A 17,677-nucleotide genomic window follows, 5' to 3' on the forward strand; every position below is an offset into this window, starting at 1 on the left:
TTATTATCAAAATTCTTAATCGATTCAAACAACGAATTAGATTAACCTATTCTAACATGTGTTGGCCAGGTCAATGTAGAGCTAGAAATGAAGAGAATATTTTTGCACTATGGGAAAGTGTTGTCGAGATGTGTTACAAATTAATTGACACCACGACCTTCTCAAGAATAAAGCATTCCTCGGATTTTTTTGTCATATTTGCCTCACCAAATATAATCGTGGTGGTCGGTGGGATTAAACGATATTGCACTTCGTGCATAATGTCGTTAAATATTCTTCAAAATAAAACAACAAGCATCAGATTTTCTTTTGTGTTCATTTTATTTCGATTCAAAGTTCTGTCGCTCTTATTGGAAAACCTTTTACGTGTGTTTCAATTTTTGCAGAATCTGTACTTTGATTTTATCATTCATTGAACAATTTTGCTAGTTTTGTGTTAAATATTTGAATTTTACACAAGTATAAATTTTGCCAAGAAATCGAGTGGAAGAAATTTTCATTTATCGATCGCAGTTGGTTTCTTACTTAGATTTGGAATTAATCTCTTAAGTTGCCACGGATTTATAAATAATCAATGAAATTAGTTGAACGTGTTTGAAAATTCAAGAAAACTTTCTATTCGAATCACAGTCTAGCAACGCGCGATTTCCGTTCAACGTACAATGCCTTTTCAGTCAATCTTGCACCAATTTACTTTTCCTTTAGAAAACGCTATTGCGCACCCATCACTGATTAAATCGAGCACTCGCGCCGTTAGCAGGTATCAACTGAATGTTTTGCATCAATAAATGTTGGTTCGTAGTTATCAAATTACTCAATCGAAGCGCGACTTGGTTTAAACAAAAAGATAGTGATCACGATATATAAATACACATTTTCAGGAAAAATCATTCCCACACTCATTCATTCGTTGTGTAATACCGGTGCCTCTGAAATTTTGTAGAATTTACAATTTTTCACGTGGAATTAGTAATTCAAGTTTCGACTCTAGTTTAATCTTATCGAGTAAATGCGATGTACGTAGACTGCTGTTGTTGAACATTTTTAATAGGGAGCAATTTAATCGAATGTAACGAATTCTGACTGAAATTGAACAAATATCGTTCAACGAAATTACTAGAATATTATGCTATTTGTATAACAGTATACGAATAGTTATGAGAAGCAATGACGTTGAACGAATTTTCTTCACGCGTAACAGTACTGGTGGTTAACATTGACATATCGTAAAACTACAGTAAAATATACTGTTAGTTGCGACACAATTCGTAGAATTAGTTAGATAGCAGATAAAAGTATTTGAAATTAAAATAAAATTTATTAATATTATTTCGACAAAAGACACGAAGGTACACGTGCGAATGCAATATATATTGTTGTCCTGCACGAGACTTCAAGGAATTTACATATCGAAAATTTACTAACTTTGATTTTAAATATCGATTCGAAGTTTATAATCTCTCTTTTCAAAATGTTCTTGGAATATTTTAGGCAGAGATGGAAATTACTAATGTTTCACAATGCATCATTCCCATTCTTAAGATTAATGATGCTGAATCTTACGACGCTATGAAAGTTTACGACCGTAAGTTTATTAATATCGAGTACCGTGACCCCATGTCGTCGATATTGAACCGCCTGTATCTGAAGGTCATAAGCGACAATAACGTCATACGTTGGAGAAATTAAAAAGCATTTAGTCGAAGGATACTCGGTTACAAGCAATTTTAACGGTTCGTAAGGTGTTGGAAAATAACGTACGTGGCGCAATGACGTTAAGTAACAGTGTAACTGAAGTTGGATGTCGTGGAAAAAATCGATCGTTCAACATTATGTGCATTCTAGGCATAAGAAATGAACGGAGAAGGAGAATATTATTATGCCTTTTGCTCGTCAGCCAGGTACCGTTTCCTGATATCGCAAAAAAGTGACACGCATTTTAAAAGTCGTCGACACGAACCTGCTGACTGTGTCCGTCGACTTTCCAAGTAACGTTACAGTAAGTGCAGTACCTACATAGTTTTTCACTCTTGAAAATAAATTACGTTTCAAACGCATGTAACGTTGCTCACCGTTGCTCTTTGTTTACTGCATACTTAATTAGAGCGTGGCACTATTTTTTAAGCAAGCACAGCTGTATTTGCCATCATTGAATATTCCCGGGGTCCATAAATCAATCATGTTTACGAATATAACACATACATTAATTATGTTTCCACGTATTGTGTAAGGTATAATTTATTGCTAATATTTAGGACATTGCTAATAATAGTTAACATTGGGGACATTGCAAAGGATTTCTTTCCATTTCACAAAGAAAGTCTATTGAACAGAATATTCTAAAATTTCGAAAATGAATATTTGGAAGAATGATTGGAAAAATAGTTCTACATTCGCGTAAATGCATATGGGTAAACATTATTTTTCGATGCACTCCATTTATCCCTATTTTCCATAAAATAACATTCCATTTAGCGAATCGGGCAACTTCAACGAAAAGTGCTTATTGTCCACTCAAATGACAATAGCGCTAAATAACTTTTAAAGTAAAAAAATTGTTTCTTATTTTTCAATATAATTTCCCCTAAGACTAGTGAACTTGGTCTAACGATATTGCAACATCCTTGTGTCTTCATTATGTATAATCCATTGGAAATTGACGTCCAGTCAAGAATTTTTTCAATGCAGAGAATAAATATAGAAGTTTTGTGGATCTATATCGGGCGAATATGTGACATATGGAACAATTGAAAAACCAATTTTACAAATTTTAACAAAATTACCGATGCAATGCATTGTCGCGATAAAACACTTTCTTTCTTATCAGTTCGGGTTTCACTCAGTCCAATTGTCCAACGAAGCCAGCTAACGGATGATTTTAAATTATTAATTTAATAAATTATTTAATAATTATTAATTTAATTTATTTTTATAACACGATTGTACGTTTCCAATAGTGATTCAACCTCCCCTCTTTACAAAGTCAAGTTATCTTTGTTACTTAATCTGCAAGAACTTTCATATTCGATTATACGTCTTTTATAAAATTAAATATACGATTATAAGTATACGATTATACAATTAAATTCCAGACAGTCTACTTTTTCATATTTTCTCACTATAGAATGTCCTTGTTTGTTATTCATCCTTTACTTTGCATTTAAACATATGATCTTTTATTCATTGACACTTTGTCTATCTTTCTTAGTTTTTTTTATCTCATTTTGTTGTATATTTATATTTTGGTTTCGTGCATAACTTTGAGATTCGGTTAACCTTTTCAGATATATTGGTGTACATATGTACAAATGTAAATACATGTACGTTTGTAAGTTATTTATCGTAATATTGTAACAACTAAAATTGTGAATTCATAATTGCATTACTCAATGATATAATAGTCAGAAGATTGATAGATATTATAGGTTAATAACAATTTGAATTACTGTTTATTTCGAGCAAATTAATTCGTTTCTGAAAAGGTTGATATCAGCCTCTGGCTATATCTTGTCTTTTGTATTGTGTCACAACTTTTTGTTACAATATCTACACTTTCTTCCGATTGCGTAATAAATATATACGTCTGTACCTGGTAATAATAATAATCAAGTTTTAAGTCCATATTAAATATTATGTATCTTCCGTTTCGATCTTTTGGGAAGTTAAAAACATATTCTTTGGAACATGTTGAAGGTCTAATATATTACAGTACGTGGCATACTTCTATAAACATCAATGATTACTTTTATAGCATATTTTGGTTTTTACATCCTGATTGAATGCATAAAGTAGTATAAATAAGTACGTATGTGCCTGTTTCGTGTGACTTTATCGACAATCTCCGTGTTCGTTTGACATTCAAATATATAAATAACATAGTGTGCAGCTCAATCTGTTAGAGTTTATTAACGATGGAAAATCGTATGGATTAATTTCGTGGGAAACTTAAACGTCCTTGAGAAATTTATGATTATTGGTCCGGTATATATCGTTCATACCTTAAAACACATTCTAATCTACGGATTATTATTATATACTTTAGTATAAGTTTTCTTAAACAATTGCCGATTATGAAATTACTACGATTAAGTAATAAACATTATTAATACACATTAAAAATAATTACTATTATCGACAATTTTTGAAAATTATTCGAGTAACATCCATCATCCAACTATTTATTTAACCTCTTCAGGAACGAGTTACTTGTCTCGAAACAAGAAACAATTCAAACCGATACCACGATTCGTAACATCTACGGATCTTGTATCCGACACTCTTACCGTATTATTTCATTGGTAAATTTAAAAACTAACAAGTACTAGTTTCCCCTTAAAAGGGAAAATATGAACACAAAGGAATAAAATTTTCTCTAGATTATTTTTCAAAGAGTGTAACCCCTTCACGAATATATTTGTTACGAATCAAGGAAATTCTCAAATAATGCGTCTCGAAGGTTCGCACGGTGTTCGATCGAAGATGTTCCAAGTTCGTAGAACGGAAACACGCGTGTCTCAATTTCGTTCGTGGCTCGAACGTATCTCAAAAAGTAACCGCGGTATCGAGGTCCACGGAGCTAACGAGCAAAAACGGTACGAAGGCACCGCGAGCGGCTCGGAAGCTACGTTGTACGTGCTGCGCTCGCGTATAATGCACGAGTCATGCCGCGAAACGTGTACAGCATTATTACGATACAGAAGCGAGCGTACGTGTGTACGCGGTGTAACGTTCGCCACGTATACCTGTTACGCTTCTGTAAAACGGGCGATTGCGAGCGGGAAACGGCACAGCGTGCCTCCGACGTTACGACACGCGCTTAAATTCAATACCGAGTAGACCGGTCGTAATACCGCGTTCGTTCCTCGTGACATCGAAATATTCCCGAGTTCTTTTTCTATTCGGGCGCGCGCACGGAAACGCGAGCACGGTGAACGTATGACGGTATGCGCGCATAGGAGGAACACCCAGGTATGCGTGCATAATAAGCACGTGCAATAATAAGATGTAACAAATAAATTTCAAATTCTTTCGATAATTGCAACAATTATAATGCGATATTACAAATTACATCTCAAATATTATCAAGGTCCGAAGTTCTTAGTACAGGCTAGCTAGTGTACTGAACGAAAAACAAATTATTTGTTTAAAAAATGACTCGATTAAATTTGTGTTACGCTTCCTTTACATTTATTCTTATGTCTCTAGAAAATTCCTTTAATCAAAAGTTAAGACAACATTTCACACAGTATCATTTATTTCCATTTAGTATTTACGTTTAAAGAAATTGTACGGTATTGGGAGTATTTATAATAATATATTATATTATTTTCATTAATATATAATATTAATAATCGCATTTTATTATATTTGAATATGTTACTTCAAACATTGTAACTTGTTCCCCGATAGCTTCTTTCAAATCCCACCCCACTCGCAATCTTCGAACGAAAACTGACATTTATGATGAATTCTATTGATCTTTCATTTCGAACTTCGTCTAAAATGTTAAAACAAGCTTCTATGAAGTACTTAATTTAACGCTGCGCGTACGTGTATACGTACACGGAGCGATTTGGTGCGTTGCTGGAACACGCGGAATTATGCCAAGCATGCTCGAAGCATTGCGAATTAACAGGATCGGTGTAACGTTTGAACGAGGGTATCGAGACTGGACACCGAGATAGCTTGCTTCGTTTATTTCAGTTCAAGAAAGTAGTCGTCGCGGTCGCAACTGGTGCCGCGAAGCTTGCAACACGTTTATTGGGTTGCTGCAGGGATTATTCCATGCAAGGTTTCGTTGATACTTTCACCTCGTGGAAGCGAATACCTGCATTATCTGCGCAACGAAAGCTTTACCTCTGGACTGCATTCTACGGAGAAAATTGGTACAATAACTTCGGTTCTGTTAGCTAAGTTTCTCAGAGAATTCGAGTTTATTTTTGCACGATTGCGAACCAGGACACGGATTGCGATTTATTTAGAGGTACAGACGGGTTTGTTAACGAAAAGCGACTGGCCAATTGAAGAAAGTGTCGAAAATACGAAAGCTTATTGCAACTTCGATGTTTGTACGGAAACACTGTTCGTTGGAGTATGTTGGGATTGGTCACTTAGCAACCAGTGTTTTTCGTTTGAAAATGAGCTGTCCAATTCTCATAACGTGTTTCACTTATCCCCGCGGTAAAATAATGTCTCCGACACTACAGTTAACTTTATCAAGGATTTGACAATGGAACGTAGCATAAATGTCGAAATACTCTTCGAAAACGGGGCATGTCTTATACCTGGATTAAACAATATCAATTGTAAGAAAACCTCGAATACACTACTGAAAACAATTTCAGGCTTGTCTTTCTGGAGAATTTAAGATAGAATTCGGTATAGTATTTAATGTAATAATACTTCGACTCAATGTCCTAACATTCATAGCAGATGGAGTTTGAACACGATTGAACATGTTGCTAAGTGTTACAGTTATCAGCAAATCATTTCTACAGCTATAGTAGCTTTATCCCTACAGTTGTTTTTGCATCAAGTGATTTCGCCTATTTTTTTTAACATTAGAATTTCTAAAATGTTATATTTCTCGAATAAAAAAAGTCTGTGGTTTGAAGTTTATATCGCGTTTTTTTGTAGTTACTAATTGATTCCTTAAGTTGAATATTTCATTTTAGAAATATCTCAAATTATACGAATAGCACGAACAAGTAATATAAATAAATAATCGGATTTTTATACAATAATAACACAAATTTATTGGCATGATATAGAACTCTGAAATGCGATACTTTAAATTAATATATTCGGGTTATGCATAATTAATTTTTTCCAAATAATGGACGTCATTGTTTATTGTTAACAACTGTTGCTTGATTTATCTCTATGCTACATTGTTTATTTATTCGAATGTCACATAAATTATTGAACCGATTGAGATCTACAAACAGATTGTCCATAAAGTATAGGATATGTAATGCTTTATGAGTTCCACAAGGGCGTGAAAACTGGGAAGGCTACTAAAGCAATAAATTAACTTTATGAAACTTTATGAAAACGTGTTAAGTAAACACTACAAAATGCCAACGTTAAATTAAGTACTTCGGAGAAGGTTGTTTTAACATTTTAGACGAATTCGAAATGAAAGATCGATAGAATTCATTATAAATTTCAGTTTTCGGTCGAAAATTGCGAATGGGGTGGGATTTGAAAGAAGCTATCGGGGAACAAGTTACAATGTTTGAAGTAACATATTCAAATATAATAAAATGCGATTATTAATATTATATATTAATGAAAATAATATAATATATTATTATAAATACTCTCAATACCGTACAATTTCTTTAAACGTAAATACTAAATGGAAATAAATGATACTGTGTGAAATGTTGTCTTAACTTTTGATTAAAGGAATTTTATAGAGACATAAGAATAAATGTAAAGGAAGCGTAACACAAATTTAATCGAGTCATTTTTTAAACAAATAATTTGTTTTTCGTTCAGTACACTAGCTAGCCTGTACTAAGAACTTCAGACCTTGATAATATCTGAGATGTAATTTTTAATATTGCATTATAATTTTTGCAGTTATCGAAAGAATTGTTGTCGAATTTGAAATTTATTTGTTACATCTTATTAATAGGATTGTTTGTTTAAGTAATGTCCAGTGTCAGTATTTTTCATCGACATTGTTAAATTTAAGTACAATACTGTGAAATATACATCTATATTGATCCAATCTGTGGTTCTTGGACTATTTTCATTTGTGCTAAAATTATCTTGAAATAATTCCAGTTTATAATCTTGACTTTCAAACTGGTTTACAAACAAGACCTTCTGTATATTTAATCGACAGATATATACTTCTAGAATATGCGGTTAAACACTTAAGCATGTATCTACATAGGATGTTAAGGCGGAAGCTTGTATTCAATAGAGAATAGAATAAGTTAGAATAAAAAGGAAAACCATGTAACTACCTAACGGTCGAACACTCTAAGCTAAACAGAGGAAACAAACTCTTAACATGCAATGGCATAGTCAACTGTGCGCGAACGTATGGGATTCAACTGTAGAAATGCTAATAGTTGATAAATCACGTTAAAAATTAAAATAAACATAGTCGATAGTACCTTGTACTAACACGAACTCTCCATGACACACGCGCACAAAATGTGTAAATTAGAATTTCAGAATTAAAACTATTCTAGAGAAAATAGAGTATTTTACGAAAATGGTTCAAAAACGTGGAAATTATAATCTCAAAACTAAGAATGTTTGGAAAGATAATAGAATATTTTGCGAAAAAGTACAAAACAAAGAAAAATTGTCCAAACGACCCGCCATAGAAATTATACGAAACAAGACTATATTCAAAAAACATTCAATTAATAGTCTCCACAAAATATTTTAACAAAAGATAACGACCGAACAAGATGTGAACCAACAAGACAATATTTGCATAATAAGTTAAAGCAACGTGATAAAACAATTTAATATACTGAACTAGTTTGATCTTGGACTCGGAATATTAAAGAAGTTTTGAACAGAGAACCGTAACTTTTTGTCGTTTAAACACAGCAACTTTGAAATTCACAAAGAGAGAGGGAAAGGGTATGCATTTTAACGCTGAAACTGCGAAACTTAACGTTACACAATCTTCGAAGAAGAAGTGGCTCATGTACGGGTCAAATGTGCGCGTTCCACTTTGCTCCATGACTCGTAATTTTATGTAACAGTTCTCCCACACCCAGATTGCTGTTGTACATTGCTGGTACATTAACATTTATAAACATCTAGACATTTAGCAAATCATGTCAATGGTGTATCAATGTTACCACGATGTAAAAGTCCTTTCCAATAAAAATGATATCAGTAGAAAGTCTTCGTATCATATAAAAATCAAGTTGCACAATACAATAAAAGTTTTACGATGAAGTAATGTCATAAAATGAATATTCTTTTCATCTACATGCTTGTATTCATTGAAAAGTAATAGCTCGTGCTAACTACGAAAGTTTTATAAAGAGTTTTTTTAATCGTGTCCAGAGATCTTTTTCAAATTTGAAATACCACTAATTTTTCCGTTTAATTTATTCCGCAATTTCTCTATCAGATTGAGATAGGGTAATTATGGAAGTCGTTGCATTACTTCGAGTTTGTAATTATTTAAGATCTTCTTTCAAAAACTCTTACAAACCTTTTGCACAGTATCGTAGCTCATAATCGAGAACATTTAACCACTTCAGGAATACTGTTATTTTTTTGTTTTAATTATGAATATTATTACGAATATTTTCTCTTATCTTTGTCCTGTAAATAGTGTACTTGGTTTGTTTCATTTTATTAAAAAATAGCTAATCTATAATATATTGGACAGCAACGTATACTGATTCAACTGGACACATTCAAGTACTGTAACATGGAAATGACCACTAAAATTGTGGATAAATATGCACAATTAAATTTCTTAATAATGTAACACGACAACATTCTCATTCATGTCTCATTAATGATTTCAATCATTGCCTATTTCAAGTATAACAATTTGTCTCTAAAGTGATCAAGTTATCGAATATTTATGAACCACCAATTCACGTGGTATGTTTTCAAAGAAAAGAAAGAGAGAACGACCCGCAGAAAAATGTTCGCGTGTTCTCACTCTCTTGTTTGACTTGTAAGTGAAATTTCATTGTTCACCGCCATGGTGCCGCCGACAAATTAGTAGAGCAGAAGAATGAATGTGGCAAGGTTCAGTACCGGGAAGTAATGTTACAGAAACGAGCAGCGCAGTTTAATTTCTAATAAACACTTAACCGATGTATTTCATTTCTCCACGGCGAGATGGTTTAATAATACTCGGCTAATTGTGAGCGGAAGAACGTTTTTACGAAAACATTCGCTTTTTCTCAGCTCGGATTCGAGTAACGTAGTAACCCGGCTCAGTTGCTATCATTTTAAATTAACGATAGTTACAATACTGAGATTTTGGCAACGAAGAGTGAGACATTTCCATCGACATAGCAGGGTGATCTTTTACTTATTTTTATACGGAATATTAACACAAAAAATCAACATTTGACGAACGAAGGTATTCTTTAAACGGTTCGTATTTAATGCTCGAACGTATTTGTTGCTTTTCAGAATTCGAAAATGCCACATGCTTGGAGGTATTCAATTCTCTTCTTTAATACGTAGGTGCGAAAAGAAATTTGTAGAATAATTGCATAGGACTTTAAAATAAGGCTCTCTTTCCTGGAGCTTTTTTCAAACGTATTAAAAGTTACAGAAAATAGGGCAGGAAGTAATTCCATGGGCACAATAATATAAATATATAAACGGTGAAATGTGGTTGAAAGTATGTAGAAAGTGTGAAGAAGTTTGAACAATGACATAAAATTAAAGCAGAAAGAAGAGAAAGACTAAAAAATACTTAATATAATAGCGAATTTTCATTCACTGATGAGCTGATTACAAAATTATTTGTATATTTTTTATTTGATGATGTAATTCCATACAAAGATTCTTTCTATAGTTCCCTACAAGAGAAAATGTTAGTGTATTTGGCATTTGACAACGAAACAATGTACAAATTGTTAAAGTCATACAGATGCTTCTCAAAATATGTTTTATCAATCCCTGAATTAGTATATTCCCTTGAAGATACAAGAAAACGTTTTTCTATAGTATGTACATTTTCAGCAAGAATTGTACTCGTTTCTCTGCTGGTTTTAGATGAGATAAGAATAATAATACAGTTGTTAATCGCATTGCTTCAGTAACGTATTCTTGGAAATGCTTTCTTAAACGTTCCTTATACGAGTGTTTATGGGCTTTAGAATGATCGAGTAAAATTACGAGCAGATTAAGGAGAAGATTGAAGAATTTTATAAGATTAATATCTTAATCAATATTAAATACGAAACGGTTATAGTTAATTAATCGCAAATTTTTACTTTTAAAACACGTATGTTTGTTCCTTCGTAACTTTTCCTATTGTGTGCGTGTGTTGTAATTTTTAATGATGCTTGACTAACTTCCGAGGTGAACTAGTAGGCACAGATAACTTACATTATCGATCGTTTAAAAAAATGTTATAAAGTTGACGTGAAAAGTGCGAGACAACGAGTACAACAAATTATGAAAAATAGCGTAATATTTTAAGTGGGAATTATTTACTACGTTTATTATATACATTTTACTCAAAATTTATTTTTATTCAAATGGCTTCTTTCGTTTATATTTATGAAAATAATTTAATTTCTCCCCTTTGCTTTACACATATTTTTTTTCTATCCTTATATTCTATATTGTTTTAAGTTCTTTCTAGACAAATGTAATTTAATCTAACGAAGATGATCAAAATAATTGTACCGAAAACGTTGTACAATAAATTACTTAACTAGTAATATCACGACATATTAATTATTAAGTGATAAGTTTTGTTGCTCTACGTTTCCAACATAATCTTACTCCTATTTAACATAACTACTTTATTGTCCTTTCATGTTTTTAAAATCAATTTATTGCACACACACACAACATACAATACATTAATTTTATTTTTTACTTTTTGATGCTCAAATCCTTTTATATAACGTTGCTGTATTGTTTTTCAGGTAATGCGATGGAACTTGACACTACTTGAATAATTTTGATCAACGAGGACAAAGTAAAGAAAAAAGAAAACCTTTTTTAAGCAAACTTTAAGCAAATTTTTAAAAAACGTAATCAATGAAGTCAAAACTGCTTTTTGCTTACATTACTGTTATTAAAAAATGTAAATAACGTTGTTTAGTGGGTATTATTGATTATAATTATATAAATAATGATAGATTGCGTCATACGAGAAGTAACACAACGTTCATGAAACACGTTAAAAAACAATTATATATTTGTTTGAATAATAAAAGCAGCAAACTGCTGATTTCAAGGAAAATTAAAGACAAAATTTATCAACTTCGTTGTTCAGGCCTCTTTTGTAACTAAATATGTTTTCGTTCAGGTTGCACACAAAGTGAAAATTAAAAAATTGAGTTTATTTAAAATTTTTCACGAAAACAGCAATTCGTTGCTCTTATTATCTGAAAAAATACACAATTGTTTTTCAATGTAAAAAATGACTTTTTATGTATAACAAATTTATAAAACATGCTACTTAATATCTTTCAGTCATTAGTTAAGGAAAATTTCACTTCAGTAGCAATCGTTTCACTTTCAATTCCAGATATAATTTCAAAAATAATTTAATTGCAAATATTATTCGTTTAATTTCGATACAATAAAGTACTCGGATCTACAAAAATAAAAAATCTGCCAATATCGATCAAAGTGATGGGAAAAAAATCTAAAAATCGGAACAAATGCTACGGAGGTGTTTTGTAACTGTACACTCCAAACTAAGTTAGCGAGACAGGAAATCGATACACGATTGCCTGTGAATTATGATACAAGTAAAAATCAACCGAGGCTTGACCACAATCGAAACTTAAATAAGCCAACTTTCCGGTGGTATGCTTGCAACACCGGTTCAATATTCAATTTGTACTCAATTTAGTGGGAAATTGATTTGAATTCCAAATCGTTTGCAAGTCGAGATTTGTTATGACTTCGCTCAGTCTGCATTCCATTTCAAGCATTAAATATTCGATTGCGAATAAATCCTTGTCGAGAAAAAATCAATCTTCGTCCAATCGGAGAGAATTTTTTTAAACTGCTTCTAAATTTTTACCACGACGTTTACCCCTGTGAATATCTGGTATCAAGAAAATATAATGCGCGATAACTGTGGATACTAAAATTGTTTAAACGCGAATACTTTGTATTTCAACGATATCGTATCTACCGTTTTCGTTACCAACGAATGCTTCTAAAGGATTACCGCAAAACACGCCCTAGCACGGCTTCGAATAATTTGCAACATATTATACTAATTGACATTGAACAGTACAGCGTCTAATGAAAACTTAACAGGGGACAAGCGAGCAGCGAAGCTGCACGAAGTCCGATGAAAAAGAATTGCGTCTGATACATCGGAAGACTGCTTTTTCGAAATGAATAATACATTGCAGATCCCAAGATAGGTGCGCGATTACGATGTAAATAACAAACGTTACGGCATAGTGTAGAGGTAGAAACACTGGAGGTTGTCGAACTTTTACGGAAAAATTGTGAATACGACTGTGATACACACCGTGTAATAGTACTATTTATCAAGAAGTAAACGACACACTATGAACAAAGTTTATACAGGGTGTATCGTAACATGTGATGCTCATGTCGGCACTTCATATGGTACGAAGGTGTGCCATACATATTTGACCTTGTTTTCGAGTTTCAGCCATTTTTATACTCCAGGAATGTGGAGCTGCTTGGTTTCATAGGAAGTGCTCGAATTGGAATTTAATTATCACGTACAATTGAATTTGAGTATGTAATTTGATTTATGGAATAGAATAGTCAACAAACATCGAAATACATAGAGGACTTATCGAATATTACGTACAAACAGTTTAATAAAATAAGTTATATTAAATTTGTAATTATACAGGGCGAGTCGCAAGAAAAAGCATCTCGAAATATCTTCGTTGTTTAATGGCCTTTTCATAAACTAATTATGGTATTTTAAATAAAAATTATAGAACTAGAAGAACGTCGAAACTTACAACGTATTTTAAGTTATAGATTTCTTCGACCACGTTTCTCTAATGTTACGATTCTTATTTAAAATTTTTCGTTATTTTATATAATAATGAACTTATTTTCTGAAGAGAATTGATAAATGAGAGGGTTGGAGAACCTTATGCGAACTAGCTGGCCGTAAGATTACTAAACATTTATGATTTATCATAGCGATAATTGATACGATTCGCGATAAGTTTCGATTCGAATGTAGCTAGCAATTCGGCAGACATTTTCGTCGCGAAGAATCGCTTTGTCCGACCGCGCAACTAATTAAGCAGTTACGAATCACGTTGGTCTCCACGGTTATTGATCCACGCGAGTGCAACGGGGAGTGGTAGCAAAAGTAATTTCACCGTCTGCAAGGCGTGCGTGTTATTTTTCTTCTCCCATTGCCATCAAAACCGTTGGCTAAACAACATGACAGAGGAATAAATATACTCGGGTCCAAGTGTGTCTGTGTGTGTGTGTGTGTGTATCGGTAGACGCACGAGCATCGCGTAATGTCTGGAATCGTTCAAAAAACACTTAAGGGTGCGTCAACGATTTTGATAAGGACGCAATGCATAGCGCGACTCCTGGTATATAGGGTGTTCCGAAATATTTAGGACCTATAAATGTCAGCGGTGGATTTAGTATTGAATCAATACGAAATCGGTTCGCGTAAACACATTTTACGACGTACTATGTATGTCCTATTTTAACATTGTTTCCGAATTGTACCGAATTTTATATTTCAGTAACTGTATCAACAAACCGAGTATATACAATGATTTACGAAACTATCCAAAACGTTTTAATACTCGATACAATAATATTGTACTGTGATTTTTAAAATACTCTGAAAGTAACGTACATCTACTTGAATAATTTTAATACTTGTATGTCAGATACGTCTTCTTAATTGTTGGATTTTAATTTAACATCCATAAAAATTTCATAAAGTATATAATTTTCGAACAATGCAAACAAAATTAAGCATAGATCAAAATCTGTTATTTATTTCGAATAAGGTAATTTTGATGATACTATAGGTGTAGCAGAAACCTTTATACAATTTAAAAGTTTCCTTCCATGCATTACAATCGTTAAGCTATTAAATGATAATAACAATCGTAGCACTGAATGGTTACTTTCAAGTTTTGACACAGATCTTTACCAATGGTTACGCGCTTTATTTTTTTATGTCGTGAAACAAATGGTTCTGTAAATTATCGCGCAAATATTTTATATTATTCGGTTAAATTCTTTGTATTCCCATATTTCTTTTTATTATAACAGCAAGTTTAAAAGCACAGCTTAAATCTTAAAAGTTTTGATTCTCTAGCCCTTTGGATCCTCTTCGGTAAATATAACGCTATACTTAATATAATAAAATATGTAAAAAATGAACATTTGATACAAAATATAGTTACAGATGACAAATTTTATTTTACAAAGAATATTATGTGCAAGAATATTATACTTATAATTGACATATGCTAGATATTAATTAGTCAAATATATAAAGCGGTCTGTCTAATATAAAATCAAAACTTAAGTAATTCACATGTCCAATCAGTTTATTAAACTTTACCAATTAATTGTTACTTTATACTGGTTGTAAGTATTATTTCTTTGTAAGAAAATATATGTACTTTCTTATCTACATTCGTACTTTCTATTCAATCTTTCTTGTATCAATTTTTTCAATTTTTCATTTATTTTAGGTTATATTAACAAATTACTTAATTGTATTTACCGAGAAGGATTTAAAACTTGGGGTCGATATCAATATTAAGCACGTATGTATGTACGTAGTTATATGTACGTAATCTAAACTACGACCATTTCTGCTATAATATTTATAATGTATACTATAAACACGACAAGCAATTTATATACTTCAATTTCTGTTTATTGGAATGCTTCGATGTCTTTGATTCGATTCCAATTAAAATGAGTGCATGCTTCTTTGTTCGAGATTCACGGAACTACGAAGCGATGCAAAAATCGTACCATAGAAAAGTACCGATTCTAATGAACATGTCCATATTCGTCGAACAATTGTGACGTTACGATAGACATTTTGCTACACACGCGTTCGCATTCCGATCGAGCGATAACGAAAACTCGTAGCACAATACGAGCTCAAGTTTTAACGCGCAATAACGACGCAGAACCCTTGTCGCAAATTGCATACTTTCGTCGCTGCAAATTCGGATTCGATCACGTGAATAGGCTACCTTGGACATTCGTAGGATTGTTTCGAGCCAAATTTTCGAAGTTAGGCAGAAATTGTTCCATAATATATGAGACTCACTTCGGGGATAGTATTACTTAGTGTTTAAAAATAATAAAATAACTTCCAATGAACGTGTGTCCCGTTACTTGTCGTTGAAGTATTATATGTGTCGCAGCACAAAATAAACGCATTACACTTTAACAATAGTCTTGAACCAACAAAAAATAGTAAAGAGAATTCTGCAAAATATGAAGCACAGTTTAATATTCTTTTTAACGCGAAACTTGTATTTTTTTAAATTTACCATAAAAGGTTGGACGTTCCATAAAAAAATTTGAAGGTCACCTTGAAATTTTACGGAAAGAAAACGAGATGTCGGAAAAACCATTGAAGTAACTATCTGTAGCCAATTAATATGTAACTAGTATATCCGGTTGTAAACAATATAACTGTTACATGCAATCATTTTGTACGAAAGACAAATTTTAGAGGTTAGTGCCGATCGTCTGAAGCGTCTCATTCTGTTTACAGGAGAAGGAGATAATGGCTGAAGAAGACCAACAATCTAATATGTTTCTTGACACTGAAGAAAATTATATCGAGTTAATATTCCCAAGGATAAAAAAAATTGATCGTATTCTCGGCCGAATGCGCTGCACGACCGCAAAATACGAAGGGAAAAAACGATAGCCTGGAGAAGTTCGACAGTACGCATACGCAGAGCGTTAACGTTACACCGGTATATCGATTGTTGTACGCATCGAATGGAAGGTGACAGAGCCAAAGAAAGAATAGAAATCTCGTAATAAAACAGTTACACCTGTTACACTCCAGTAAATATTTTAAGGTGCTCGTGAACAAACCACGTTCTACTTGTCTCCATACTTACGGCCTCCCTCTCTATTGAAACCGAGCGTCGTTGATAAATTTCATGAAAAGTAACTTTCGCGGAACGAGTTACGATCCTTCATCGACGATTCTGATAGCACGATCTTTCTGGAACAGTATCGATCGCTCTAAGCGATGTTAATGGTCATGTTCTTTAATAACGATTCTCGACTGGCTTTACGATATTCGATCATCGAGGCATTCCGGTTTTAGGTCAGTCGCGATTATCCCAATTTAATATCACAAGCGTGCCCGATGAAAATATAACGACTATAGAGCCTTGGATACGATAGCTATTTTAGAAGACTGCAGGAACTTTTGTAATAGCGCTTTTAACGTGTGTAAATAATCGTGTCGGTCAAACGCAGAAACAAATAAAACGTGATTGGTCAACGAGCTAAGCGATGCACGTGGATGAGTAATTGACACAACGTGAACAGAGACCTGATGAGGTAAAAATTATAATCATTTTAGATAACGTGATTCTTTTTCGGAAAAATTAATCGCGATTGTAGAATTATACATGATTCGATTTAGCAAGTATCGATAAAACGATACCAAAACGTATACTATACTGTGAAACGATACTATAAAACAAAGTTAAGTATCCTTAACTTTCTTTCAGTCGAAGCGTTATTAATTTCACCCGAATTTAAAACTTGCAGAATACTATAAGAATTTTATTTCGCGAAAAATGTTTGTTCAAGAGTCGTCAAACCAAGCAAATCATATGTAATTAATTATAGATTGAAAAGGGTCGACAGTTCATATTATCTGCGTTGGCTAGACTTCTGACTAGACTTCCGATTTTAAAGGGCAGTTTCTTTTAACTGAAATGCCTTAGTCACGGTTACCAATAGTAACGTATCGTGAATAAACGTTGGT

The 17,677-nt window shown here is 32.8% G+C and overlaps 2 protein-coding genes across 8 annotated transcripts in view; one reads left to right on the top strand and one right to left on the bottom strand.

Moving 5' to 3' along the window:
* The window catches only part of LOC143149429 (leucine-rich melanocyte differentiation-associated protein), a 53,457-nt gene that overhangs the window by 23,109 nt on the left and 12,671 nt on the right, over positions 1-17,677 (top strand). For 3 of the 5 annotated variants that reach the window (XR_012992777.1, XR_012992776.1, XR_012992774.1), the window contains exons 5-6: positions 11,619-11,779; positions 16,436-17,244. The gene's annotated coding sequence lies outside the window, so the exon portion shown is untranslated. The remainder of the gene's footprint in view (positions 1-11,618; positions 11,780-16,435; positions 17,245-17,677) is intronic. The other 2 variants (XR_012992778.1, XR_012992775.1) reach the window with 2 other exon arrangements.
* Positions 1-17,677, bottom strand: part of LOC143149426 (uncharacterized) — an 87,007-nt gene that overhangs the window by 17,296 nt on the left and 52,034 nt on the right. The gene's annotated exons all lie outside the window — the stretch shown is intronic.

This window comes from Ptiloglossa arizonensis, chromosome 7 (genome assembly GCF_051014685.1).
Source record: "Ptiloglossa arizonensis isolate GNS036 chromosome 7, iyPtiAriz1_principal, whole genome shotgun sequence".
NCBI lineage: Eukaryota > Metazoa > Arthropoda > Insecta > Hymenoptera > Colletidae > Ptiloglossa > Ptiloglossa arizonensis.